The 13,454-nt window shown below is 47.4% G+C and overlaps 1 long non-coding RNA gene across 1 annotated transcript; it reads right to left on the bottom strand.

The window, feature by feature from the left end:
* Positions 1 to 399: 399 nt before the first annotated feature.
* Positions 400 to 1,667, bottom strand: LOC142819072 (uncharacterized). Its single transcript, XR_012896771.1, has 3 exons — positions 1,494 to 1,667; positions 1,127 to 1,230; positions 400 to 987 (listed from the first exon to the last, which is right to left on the bottom strand). It is a non-coding gene; the product is annotated as an uncharacterized LOC142819072 (long non-coding RNA).
* Between the last annotated feature and the right edge of the window lie 11,787 nt (positions 1,668 to 13,454).

The raw sequence follows: 13,454 nt of genomic DNA, 5'->3' as shown, positions 1-13,454 counted from the left end.
CAGAGCAGGGAATTGAACCCAATTCCTTGGTTAGTGTTCTAACCACTTGGCAATCTGGCCTCTCCTGCCAACCTCCCATCAGGCCCTAGAGGATGTTTAGCTGCTGCTGACTGCCCCTATGGTTACCGAGGCGGATGCCAGGCTCTCACATCAGCTTCCTAGTGAGCTATGGAGATAAGCCAACGTAAGAGTGTGTTTAAGTAAGCCCTGCTGCCCAGAGACCCAACCCTACATTGGGACACATTCCTCATGAGCACTCTTTATGCTACATCCTGGAGTCCTGGACCTACATCTCCTCTCCGATAGGGTTGGGGCAGGCAGGGGACATGCTACAGAGGCAGCTTCCATGTCTGAGTTGCCAGACCATAGAGTGATTCCCCTATGTCTGTGGGTCCCAGATGCTAGTCCCTTCCCTTCTAACTTAGCCAGAGTGGGAGTTATGTGGAATGACGCCAGCAGGTTTGGCCTAGAAGTGAGATTCTTGATGCTCCTGTGCTGCAGGGGGTTGAACTGGCTAGGCTGCTCCAATCTGAAATGGAGCCGTCTTTGGGGATGGTGCTGGAGTACATACCCACTGCTAATTGACAGGAAATTCCTATTGCCCTCTCTAGGGCTCAGCTTCACGAGCTACCCTCTCCCACTCAGCCCACTGGTGTGTGTAAGCTGGCTTGTCTGCCTGCATTCCTCAGCTCAGAAAGAGGATGCTTTCCCATTCATTTCAGACGAAGAGCCACACCGCACAAGGAATTCAATTCTGGCAAGATAAAAGGCTCAGAGCAGCGTATTGTTTGGGGGACTGTCAAGGGTCTCTCTCCCCTTTGGCTACATACCAAGCAGATTGCAGACCAGCTCCTACCTGCACGGCGGGCCTGGCACAGGGCACCATGCTGGGAAAAAGGCTAAGAAGGGCCTGCAGCAGACCATGCAGGGAATCTGAAACTTTCCAAGGAAACCATTCATCTCCAGGGACAGGTGAGGATTTTTTTTCTTAGTAATAGAAAATAAATGGGCAAAGCAGAGAAGAGAGACAAAGCTATGAATGGCAGCCCAAGAAAACGTTAGATTAAAGACGATTACAAAGGGAGGTTGTTTTTGTTTTCCTCCATGGAAGAGAGCTAGCTCTTACCTCATGGACCAAAGCCACAAAGGGTCACTGGATAAAGCCACCGGGGTTGATGGAGAGTAACAGGGTATTCTTCTGGTGCCAGTGTAAGGGTTGCCACGGACTTCCTACAAGGTTACACTTAGCATCAGATATAGCATCTTGCCCAGTTGGAGTGCCTTTGTGCTCTCATAATCCCCAACTGCTTTGCTGTTACCTGCTGTGCCAGTGACTAAACCAACCCTCAGCAGACTTGAGGCTTAGGAGAACTGCAAAGCAGGTGTGCAGCCATTTTTGGCCCTTGGAGCCAGAACCATCAACATCACAACTAGCTCTTGGCTGAATTTTCAAAGAGGCCACACACAAAATTTGGGCTACAGAGTGAACTCACCAGTCATCAACAGCCCCTTCTATCTGTAAAGGTCTGCAGCAAAATGGTTCAGTTAAGTATCTGCTAGCTGTCCTGGGGAGAAAGAGGGTTTTGCTTTCTACAGCTGCCACGCATGAGCCCTGAGAAAAAATGGTGAAAAACTGTTACTGTAGAAGTTACAACTGAACCATAAACAAACTTATCAGTGTTGTGCACTTATCACTGTTCCATTGACACCACTCATGTTCAAGCATCTATCTACTGAAGGGTGGCAATGAAACTCAAATTCAATTAATTCAAGAAGCTTTCTAAATGAGACCCACTGAACGTTTAATCATCGTTCAATGTGGAGTTAAATAAAAGCAGTTTCAATTGGGAAGAGAAAATAAATAGAACAAATTAGGCTTCCATGAGAGCCCAGGGAAATTCAGTCTGAGAACCGTCTTTACACTGGGACCTTGCTTTATGGAGAGCCTTCTGAAGGACAGAGTCTTACTATCATTAGATTCTATAGACATTGTGTATTAATAGCACCAGATTCACTCCTTGATTTCATCACTGGTTTCTAGTCAGACATTTTGGAACCGGACTCCTGAGTTCTTTACAACTAATGAAACTATTTAGAGATAAGTCAGATCCAGAAAGCAGAGCCCAGTGAGGTGTCTGGATCAGTATCATGGGATCTGAACCTGCCTGAGGAGATTAGCTCTTTACCAGAGCTCAAACCAGAAGGGGTCTCATTTCTAGGCCTTTTATGAATGTTGTGGTAGTCTCTGAAAACCAGCCAGCTGCAAGAAGGCTGCCAAGCTGACCATATCTCACAGCATTTCTGGTGGTGGAGACTGAAGTTTGGTGAGAACAACTTGACAGAGCTTGATGCCAGCCCCCAAACCCCACCTTCTCCCACCACCTTCCTGTTTTTTATTGTTTACTTTAATAAGAGCAACAAGCGTAAGTCTTGACCTAAACTTTCTCCTGAGCTTGACAATTTCTAGGGCTTTTTCCTGCAGTACCCCCCAGTTTGTGTCCCTCGTGCCCTTGGGGCTGTTGGTAATAGGACGAGCCTAGTCTGGCTGCAAGGGTGACCTATGATATGGACACTTTTCAGCTACAAACTGGACAGGGATCTAGTTTATTTCACACAGCCTCCTGAACACTCAGCAGCTGGTAATAACGGTCAGTCATTACCCAAAAGTCTCCAAGGCATAGCTGTGTTAGTCTGTAACTTTAAAAACAGCCTCTAAGGTACCACAGGACTGCTTGTTAACACATATAATACATCATGAGCTTTCCTGAGTAAAACCCACTCCATCAGATCAGTACTCTCAGCTGATGAAGTGGGTTTTACCTACGAAAGCTCATGATATATTATCTCTGTTAGCCTCTAAGGTGCCACAGAGCTGCTTGGTGTATTTAAAGTAATTACTAAAGTTCTGTCTTCATATAAAACATTATTTGTGGTTATATTTTATCCTGCAAAGTTGGGTGGGGGGGGGAGGGAGGAAAAGGAGCATATAGATCTTAGGCAGAGTTGAGGTGAACCAAGGTATGGGAGGGGACACTGCTCCTTTTGTCCCATAGCAAAAGATGCCTCAGTTTCTCCTTGGCCCCTCCATTCCCTGTTAAGGTAGGGCAGAAAGAAGTTCGATTTATGTTTTGACCCAGGAATATCCTAGGGATCTTAAATATCGGTTAACTGAATAGTCGAGTAACCTCATGAATTCTTATTGGTTACTCGACTATTCTATAGTACCCGGGGGTGGGGCTGGCAGCCAGTGCGCCTCACTCCCAAGGAGCCCCCTGCCACCCTGCGCTGCTGCCTCTGTATCAGAGGCAGAAGGGTGGGTTGCCAAGCTAGAGATCCCCTCAGGGACCGGCCGCCTATCACCCCATGCTGCTGCCTCTGTTACAGGGGTGGCAGCAGTCTGTTTGGGGTAGGGTCTGAGCTTCTGGATCTGGCGTGAGCTGGAAGTGAGCCGGGCAGCCTGCCCGCCTACCTCCTAATAACCCTTTAAATGCAGAGCTGCAGCGGGGGTAGGTCCTGGACCCGTCGCAAGCCAGGACTGAGACAGGCTGTTGGTCAGTCTGCTAAAAAATTTATTGGCGGCGGGTGCGGGGGGAATGCGTGTAGTCTATAGCATTAACCTATAAGCTTTTGCTTATCAGTTAATTAACTAGACTATTACATCTCTAAAATATCCCAGTTAGGATGATCAAAACCGTTTTGCTGCCCCATGGGGTTCTCCAGGATTGCAATCTGATTAAACCCAAGGGAAAAGAAAACACTCACCAGGGAAAACAGGGAGGAGCACAATGCCTTTCATTTACCATAAGCTTTCCCTGTAGGAAGTCAAGAAAATCTCCATTCAGATTTCTGCTCCTGTCCATCCCTTCCATTTCTGGTTCATCTCTCTGTTAAGTTGCTTCACATGGCAGGGTTCCAGCTGCCATATTTATGTTCCTTCCTGCACTACAGAATGTACGGCGTGCAGACCACTTGGAAAAAATCCTGTTTTATGAAAGGTGGGGCAAGTGATTTCCGGCTCAGAGCCTGGATCTTTGTCAATGACCAATGTTCGTGAAGATGCCTTGCCACGTCAAAAAGGCATTCCTTACCTTAAAAGCCGAGGAACTTCGGTTGCTCTTTCCCTGAACGCTGTGCACTGGTTGATCGGATCTGGGCACTCAGAGTCAATCAGCTTCAATCTGGAGTCTTTTCTGTTCCAACCCCATATAAAGGTGGGGAGACTTGAAGAAAGAGGCGTTGGTGTTCCAGAAGCAGGCATGGTACTAGATTCACTTCTAGAAACCAGGAGGTCCAAATACCAGTACCGCACACCCTTCTTCTCGCAGGATAGAGGTAACCAAGCTCAGTGCAATGGGGTCTGTTTACTAGGCAACCACCAGAACAAGGTTTTCACGTGACAGTGATTGAATAATGGCTCATTTCTTCCCCCTTGCTACTGCAAGGAGGAAACCCTGTTCCTGGCTATTTTTCTAATGACCTTGGGGGGTTCTAAAGGACAAATCCTGTCATGTGATCAGCATCACACAAGACCAACCATACTCCACACATCTAGGGCTTTACCATCCCGCCCATGTCCTGGAGCCCCTTCCATGAGAAGTCTCTGAAGGCAGGAACAAGCTTCAAGGTATTTATTTCTTTAGATTTAAGTCACTAATGTCCTGCTGTACCATTAACAATATTATGAAATATCCTCTGCAGATATTTCAATAGGAACTCTGTCTGCTGACAACCTCCTTTCCTCCTCGGCCTTGAAAGCAAACCTTCAAGGCCCTCTCCAAAACCCCTGCTTCCTGAGGTTTTTGGAAACATACACAGCTGGAGTTTGCTGATGCGGGAACTCTAGAACAGCTGTGTTGATTAGAGAATATCCCCCACATCACAGGAGGCTTCTACCTTATCCTTGAGACCCTCAGGGTAGTTAACATGAGCCGGCCAAGATGACCTTTGCTCCCCATTTGTATAGAGAAAAGAAAAAGAGAGACGTTCACTTTGTCAATACATTGTGGGCTTGCCTCGGCAGTCAAGGCCTAATACAAGACTTAAGCCAGCCATGTGCTGATTGTTTTCAGCTTCTTTGGAGTCCAATGGAACAGGACTGGCCCAGGAGAGCTAAAGTCAGACGTGAGGCTAAGGGCACCTAACCTGATTTGACTTGCACCTTTTTCTGGAACTTCCACTTCGATGTGATCCTGTCCAGCTACTCTGCACTCACTAGGTCTTAGCCACAGGAAACATGCCCCCATCGGGGCACACATCTTGGAATCTGGCCCACCAAGCCAATGGGGGTCTGAGCTGGGGAGCAGGGGAGAGAATGGAAGGCAGAAAAGCAGCCAATCATGTATCTGTTAACACAGCTCCCACTCCCCACAGTAACTTGCACTTTCTTCTGCCTATTCAATACGTTGGTTACACCAATTGACTCCTTTGCGCTCAGCACATAATGTTAGGCAGGAGCATCTACACAGCACTTATTTCGAAATAGAGCTCTCTTCCTCCAACTCCCCTTATTCCTCATACAATGAGGGTTAGAATCATAGAACCAGAGCTGGAAGAGACCTCAGGTCATCAAGTCCAGCCCCCTGCCCAGGGCAGGACCTATCCCAACTAAATCAACCCGGCCAGGGCTTTGTCAAGCCGAGACTTAAACACCTCTAGGGATGGAGATTCCATCACCTCCCTAGGTAACCCATTCCAGTGCTTCACCACCCTCCTAGTGAAATAGTTTTTCCTAATATCCAACCTAAACCTCTCCCAATGTAACTGAAACCATTGCTCCTTGTTCTGCCATCCATCACTATTGTGAACAGCCTCTCTCCATCCTCTTTGGAACCTCCCTTAAGGAAGTTGAAGGCTGCTATCAAATCCCCTCTCACTCTTCTCTTCTGCAGACTAAACAAACCCAACTCCCTCAGCCTCTCCTCATAGGTCATGCGCTCCAACCTCCTAATCATTTTGGTCGCTCTCTGCTGAACCCTCTCCGATGTGTCCACATCCTTTTTATAGTGGGGGGCCCAGAACTGGACACAGTACTCCAGATGTGGCCTCACCAGAGCTGAATAAAGGGGAATCACTTCTCTGGATCTGCTGGCAAAGCTCCTCTTAATGCACCCTAATATGCCATTAGCCTTCTTGGCTACAAGGGCACACTGTTGACTCATACCCAGCGTCTCATCCACTGTAATCTCTCCCCCTAGCTTAGTGTCATCTGCCAACTTGCTAAGGGTGCAATCCATCCCCTCATGAATAAAGATGTTGAACAAAACTGGTCCAAGAACTGATCCTTGGAGCACTCAGCTAGAAACTGACTGCCACCTGACATCGAGCCGTTGATCACTACCTGTTGGGCCTGAGTTGGGTTACAGGACTCTGAGTAAGCAGTCCTCCAGCTTGACAGTATTTTGACACTATTTCGAAATCACTACCTGTTGTGTAGACACGGACTAAGTTATTCCGGAATGGCGCTAGTTATTTTGAAACTGTATTGCAGTGTAGATGTGCCCTACATTAAGGTTAGGTAACATGTGCTGACTAAGCATGACCTAAATGCGACCTTTTGCCTTGCATTGATGTAAGGTAAAAATCTAGGCTACAACTCACACAACTAAAAATTAAATTAAAAGTTTGAAATCTCAGCCTTAACGTACAGCTGCCCAGAGAGAATTGTGTGTGATGTACTGGGCGCAGGTCTGGTGGGTCCAAAAAAGATCCCACTGTACTTTTCAGAAGGGGATTGTCCTGAAATTCTCTCCCCCACTTTCCCTCCCTGAATAGATGTATGCTTGTGAGTTACACTGGAAACGGCTGCATTTCAGCCATGTTCTTTTTCTCTGTGGTCTCATCTTGTGCTCCTTGCACATGCAGGCTTTGATTCAAGTCAGAGGGTGCTTTTAGCATGCACAATGTGGCCCCTTTGCAAAGTACTTTGGGAACTATAACAACATGAATTATCACTGCCATCTCTAGCGCTCATTACAATATTTATGAGTAAATACTGTCAAATCCAAGAGGTCACTGAAACAAATCACCATCTGATACTGGCTGCAGCCCGCTTGCTGCTGCACTATACACAATTGCATTAAAGAGGCTCAGGGTTTTTGATTTAGTCCAGGAAGAAAATATCCTTTAGTCTGTTATGCTTCAGCATGGCCACATTCCTTGCCTCTTATTTGTTAGTTCAGTCGCTGCTCTATTCACTACACGTAAAGAGAATGCCACGAGGCCTGTCCCCCCGTTCCCCCCCTTTGCTCGTTCTGGAGACAGTAAGTCATGACCTCCTATCTCCATGTTCCAGGGTGTGCTGAGGATCCTGCCAGGTCTCCTCTTTCCATGGCTGGGAAGGATTTTCACTCTCATCTGGGTTTAGTGCAGCGATGGGTAAGCAAGATTAGTAAGTGGGCTGTCTGAGTGGCCCTCCATCTCAGTGGGCTGCATGGGGACTGTGCACCTTTTGCCCCCCAATCCCATTCCTTTCTTGCACACTGGGGCACTTGAGCCCCACACTGCCTACTCCTCTCCCTCTCTCAGCTGATTCAGTGTTCCAGCTCTGGGACGGATGGGGAGGAGCGGGGACAGAGCACAAATCAGCGGATTCAGGGCCTTCCAAAAGCGCTGGGAAGGAGGGGAGGCGAAGTAGTGCAGGGTGTGTGTCCCAGTGTGCGAGATGGGAGTGGGAGAAGGGAGCAGACAGGGGGTCCGTGGGCTGCAGGTGGAACCCCAGTGAACTGCAGGTTGCCCACCACTGGTTTACATTATCTTGGAGGCTGGGGACAAGATAAGATCCGGGCTGGAGAATGGCTGGGAGCAGGACAGGCACAAGAGAGATCACAGCTGTAGGCATGCACTTGAGCAGCCCAGGGTCTGCTGTAGCTTCTGGGCTACAGCAGCCTTGAGGACTTCCTCTGCCAATCAGGTAGCCCTGCTGTGACCCAGGTGTGCTGAGGCTACTGAGAGCTTGGATAGGCGCAGCTGCACACCCTCATTCCTGACCCCCTGAGCTCCAGCTCTCCTGGAGCTACTTGCTGGTTTCAGCTGACTCACCTGACCCTTGGCAGGAAAACCAATGGGAAACCACTTACAAGCTGATGTCCACTCCTCTGAATTCCTCCATCATGGGATGGCCATCAGCTATTGTAGGACAAAAATTCGCGGGCTTGTGAATGTGAACGCATCCCAGGGAAACAGCCTGAGAGATTCACAAACCCTCCAGCTCCCGGACACTCCCCCAGCCCTGCTCATGATGCCTGTAATTGAGGTGGGTAGTGCCAGACGTGGGAGGAGAGCAGGTTATTTCTCAAGGCCTGTAGATGGTCTGTAGGTGCCAGGAAGGATGAATGAATTAAGCTGCTCACACCTTAAACATGTATCAGACACTTGCTCTGGGAAGATCACAATCTTGGGGGCATCTGGGAAATGCCTCGGGCCAGGACTAAGCCTGATGCGGGTAGGGCAGGACCAAGCAAGAGAACATTTATGCTGCCTGAAAAGGACTGAGTCGTGCATGGACAGGTGACTTGCGCATTGGACAAACTCCATCTAGGACACTTTCACACAAGGAGAACAATGGAATTCCCTCCGCATGGGCAAAGGTATAAAGAGGGCTATGAGGGCTCCTCCATTTTGTCTTCATTCCAGCTCATTTCTTCTGAAGCATCTTTGCTATGAATTGAGCCTGAAACGACTGATGGTCCATCCTAACAAACGATGTATTCCACAGACTTATAAAACAGAAGATTATTTAATCTCTGGTTCAAGCCCACACCAAGAACTCTGCATGTAGTACATGTAATTTGATTCCTTTAACACAGGGCTGGCCAACTCACAGCTCGTGAGCCACATGCTTTCCCCCCCCCTTTAAATTGCAGCTTGTGAAGCCACCCCGAGCCCCTAAAAACGGCCCCCTTGCCCCCGGTTCCCTGTGCTCACCGTCCGGCGCAGCGAAGCAAAATGTCTCCGACAAGATGGCGCTGGCTGACGGAAGCCTGATGTGGTCACCCGGAGTTTTGTTTAAAGGGGCAGTGTCCTTTTTCTGCTCAATCAATGCAGTTGGGGCTTTTTTTTTTTTTTGGCTCGACAACTTTTTTCCTCGGCCCTTTGCACTATATCCCCAACTATTGTGGCTGTTTGCCTTTAACGGGTTGGCCACCCCTGATTTAACAATTCACAGGGGTAAATTCAGCCTGGATGAACTGTCAGTTAACCAGTTATCAGTAAGTATCACCTGGTTAACGAGTAACCCATTAACATCTCTACTTGGTACCAGGGCATGTTAGCTAAACACCAACAAAATCATTTGTCTTGTCATAGACTCATAGACTTTAAGGTCAGAAGGGACCATTATGATCATCTAGTCTGACCCCCTGCACAGTGCAGGCCACAGAATCTCACCTACCCCTCCTAGAATAATCCTCTCACCTATATCTCAGATATTGAAGCCTTCAAATACTTTGAAGACCCCAAGATGCAGAGAATCCTCCAGCTGTGATCTGTGCCCCATGCTACAGAGGAAGGCGAAAAACCTCCAGGGCCTCTGCCAATCTACCCTGGAGGAAAATTCCTTCCCGACCCCAAATATGGCGATCAGCTAAACCCTGAGCATGTGGGCAAGACTCACCAGCCAGACACCCAGAAAGTTCTCTATAGTAACTCCTGTCCTTATCCTCTGTCTCTCCTAACACTAAGATTGCAATACTTCACATCTCCCCTTGGCTAAAACAGCATATGGTAAGTAAAAAGCAATTTGGAGAGCTTAAAATGAATAGTAATAATTATATAAAATATTGTGCTATTATATATGAGATTGGCTAATGCTATAAACCTTACAGGCTCTTTTTTAGTGGGCTCCATTCATATTTGCAAAATAGAAGATCTGCAGAAGGCATGCGTGGCCTAATGACAAAAGGCTGATGGGTATAATGCACTTTCTAAGCCTTATCGTACCTCCCAGCAGTATATGAGCAAAAGTTGTAGCACTTAACTGGAGTATAGTGACAGTCTTGATGACCAGACTGGTTGCACAGGATCTCTATCCATGGATGAGGTGCAGATTTTGGGGTAGAATTCTCAGGCCTGTATCAGTCAGCCAAAGACCAGTGCCAGCATCAACACAGAGAGATCCAGAGTTAAAAGGTGGAAGCAACACCCAGGAATAGTGAACAGTCCCATCTCTGCAGCAAGCGGGCAGGGAGTTCAATGGATTAATGCATTAACCTCTCTCATGTAGAAATCTCCACTCTAATCTGAAATGCAGCTCACAGAGTACTCAACACAGTCCCAAAAGGCAGTTTTTCCCATCTAATAAACCTTCCCCAGAGGTGGAGATCATTCCTCCATATAGCCCTCTTCCTTTGCAGAGCCCTTCACTGGTGACCTTCCTGAATTGTGGTTTCTAGCCATGTTTGCTTCTGCATTGTTTCCTGCACCATCATCTTGGTGTGATTTAAATGCTCCTTGGGGCAGACGTGCTCTTTGTGAAGCATCACACCCAGCACTACACAAATTTTCACTGCTCTTCTACAACCTGCAGATACTGGAAAAGGAGACTGCTTTCAAAAGGGACACTTTAGCTGCTCCTCGGAGACTTGTGTTTTTCATACATTTACTCATGTTCAACATCCTATTTATTGCCCCCGGATTCTTCTGGCAGTCAAGTCAGTTCAGCCACCCAAAGAAGTTCCCCAATTCTGAGGCAAATGCAGACTGAGGATAATTTTACTGAACTATAAAACAAACTCCTGCAACCACAAATTGAGGGGAGGGATAGCTCAGTGGTTTCAGCACTGGCCTGCTAAACTCAGGGTTGTGAGTTTAGTCCTTGAGGGGGGCCATTTAAGGATCTGGGGCAAATCTGTCAGGGATGATACTTGGTCCTGCCATGAGGGCAGGGGACTGGACTTGATGACCTCTCAAGGTTTCTTCCAGCTCTATGAGATAGGTAACCAAGGCCAACATCCCCATGGCACCAGTTCCCGGTCATGTTTTATATTTAGTTTCCTTCAGAGCTGCAGGTGGAAGCACGTATGATACTAATTCAAATGTTCTCAGTCTACCTCAAAGCTAGACATACAAATATACAGGAGCAAAAGTGGATGAGAGCCTCCTCTAGAAGATCTGTTTGCCATCAGCCATCATTTCCTTTGTGCCAACAGAATCATGGTTCAGTAGACAGGGCTCTAGGCTAGGAATAGGTAACCCTGTGTTCCACTCCTAGCTCTGCCTCTGACCTGTGGAGTGATCTTGGGTCACCTTTCTGGGCTCTAGTTTCTCCATATAGGGAATGGAGTTATATTTACCCTCCTTTGTAAAGCAATGATTTCCAGACAAAATGCATTAGGTAACTACTACTACAATTATTCCTTTCCATGTCATTCTTACCAGCCCTTCAGAGCATTTTTAAGCAATTATTTCCATTTAGAGCTAATTTGCCCATTATTTATAATCTAGTTTTTAAAATAAATTCTTTGCAGCAATATTGTGCCGACTGAATTCTGACTGTGCTGAAATTTCCTTGGTATCATCCCAATACAAATGCCACAGGAACAGAACTAGTTAGAGCTATTCAAGAAGCAACGAATCAAAGCATCTAAACTTAAAGAGCATTTTCCAGTAGTTTGGAAGTTGTGCCCTCTCCTATGGATATTAACACCAGAGGGCATTGGACTGAGTGTCACGAGACCTGGGTTCTAATCCTGGTTCTGACACCAACATGTTGTGTGACCCATGGCATGACACTTCACCTCTGTGCCTTTCTTGACCTTTCCACTCTGTCTTACTAAGACTCTAGCCCTGTGGTTCCCAGCCTTTTCCAGATGGGGACCCATTTTGACAATTCAGGAAGACTTGGTGACCCAAGGCAATTAAAAAATGGAGGGGGGGGGAAGAGGCACTTGAGGAGACACTTGGTGACCCTTTTGAAATGTAATGGCGACCCATGTTTGGGTCCCGACCCATAGGTTGGGGAACCCTGCTCTAGCCTCTTTGGGACAGGGACTCTCTCTTATTTGGTGTTTGTACATTGAGGAAGACAGAGAGGCCCCAATATTGGTTCGGGTCTGTGGGTAATAACCCCACTGCCAGTACTGAGCATGTCCCAGTATAGAACTTATCTATAAAACCTGCCTTATCTATGAAACCTGAGCTGGTGGTTGTACTGGGCACATCTGATACTTTCCATGACATGAATGTTGGAGGCATACAAATGGCAGCAAGGAAGGGGTTAAAACACAGGCCTCCCACTGCCCTACAATCCTCCTTTGTTCCCTTTATTGTTCTCTCTCCATTTCATACCTAGCTCCAATTTCACTCCCCACCCCCATCTATTACCAATGCATTGTTCTGGGCTTCACACAATGCTATTGTGTTGAACTACTTAATTAGGCATTGGTTTATACTAGTCCTGCTAAACATGGATCTGGCAGAATAATGAAATTATTTCTAAACTATTAAGCACTGGGTACTGCAAACATTGCCAACTGTATGGAATCTTGTAAAAAGTTGTGGGCAAATAATGCAGGATATCCTACAGCTCAGTATGCGGCGGGGGGGGGGGGGGGAGGACGTACAGGGGGGCAGGGGAGGATTATGGACGTTAAGGTTAACACTCAAGGAGAAGTACACGCATATCAGGATGCTTTTACAGGACTTGGCTGGAGGAGAAGGAGACTTCTTGTAGGAGCAATTGTAGCAGGGCACATGAGGATCATTCAAAGGCAGACTAGCACCATCACTTGTAGCTCAAATACCCACTGACTTAGTTTCCATGTCTAGCATTTCAGCCTCTCACTATGGAAAGGGTGTGTGTGTGTCAACCAGCTCCTCCAGGAAGAAGACATGTTGGCTCAGAACTGGCCAGGGGATTTGGAAAGAAAGGAGAAAGATGTTATGTGGGAATAACGTATTGGACAGAAATGCGGAGGGCTGCAGCCTTTCCTCACACTCCACAATATAACTGTCACTATGGGTTTACATAAGAGGAAACCATCACCGATTGAGCAATCTGAACTCTTGTACAGTAGGTGACTCATTCCCTGCTCCCAGAATCACTAAATTAAATTGGAGTCTGGTGCCTAACTCCCATAGTCTTTCAATGGGAATTGGGGGCCTGATTTCTTTAGGCTGGACTTGTCAAAGGGGCCTAAGTGATCAGTGGTTGACACTAGGGATATAAACTCCTGGTTAATCAGTTAACCAGTTAAATGTTAGGTTAACCCAACGTTTAATCGATTAAGTGAGTGGGATTTGGGCAGGGGACCACTCCAGCCCAGCTGGAGCAGCCCCCAGCCTGCATAGCTCCTGCTCCCAGCCCCATGCCAAAGCATGCCACCTGCCAGCCCCTGCCAAAGTAGCCCCTGACTGCGGAGTGCCTGTGCTCCCCACGGACAGAGGCTGCTCCATTCTAGTAGGTAAAATACTCCAGGGCTAGGTGGCATGAGAAGTAGGTTTGCATGGAGCAGCACATC

Source organism: Pelodiscus sinensis, chromosome 20 (genome assembly GCF_049634645.1).
Source record: "Pelodiscus sinensis isolate JC-2024 chromosome 20, ASM4963464v1, whole genome shotgun sequence".
Lineage (NCBI taxonomy): Eukaryota > Metazoa > Chordata > Testudines > Trionychidae > Pelodiscus > Pelodiscus sinensis.
The sequence above is the reverse complement of the archived record's forward strand: the minus strand, read 5'-3'. Positions and strand labels throughout refer to the sequence as shown.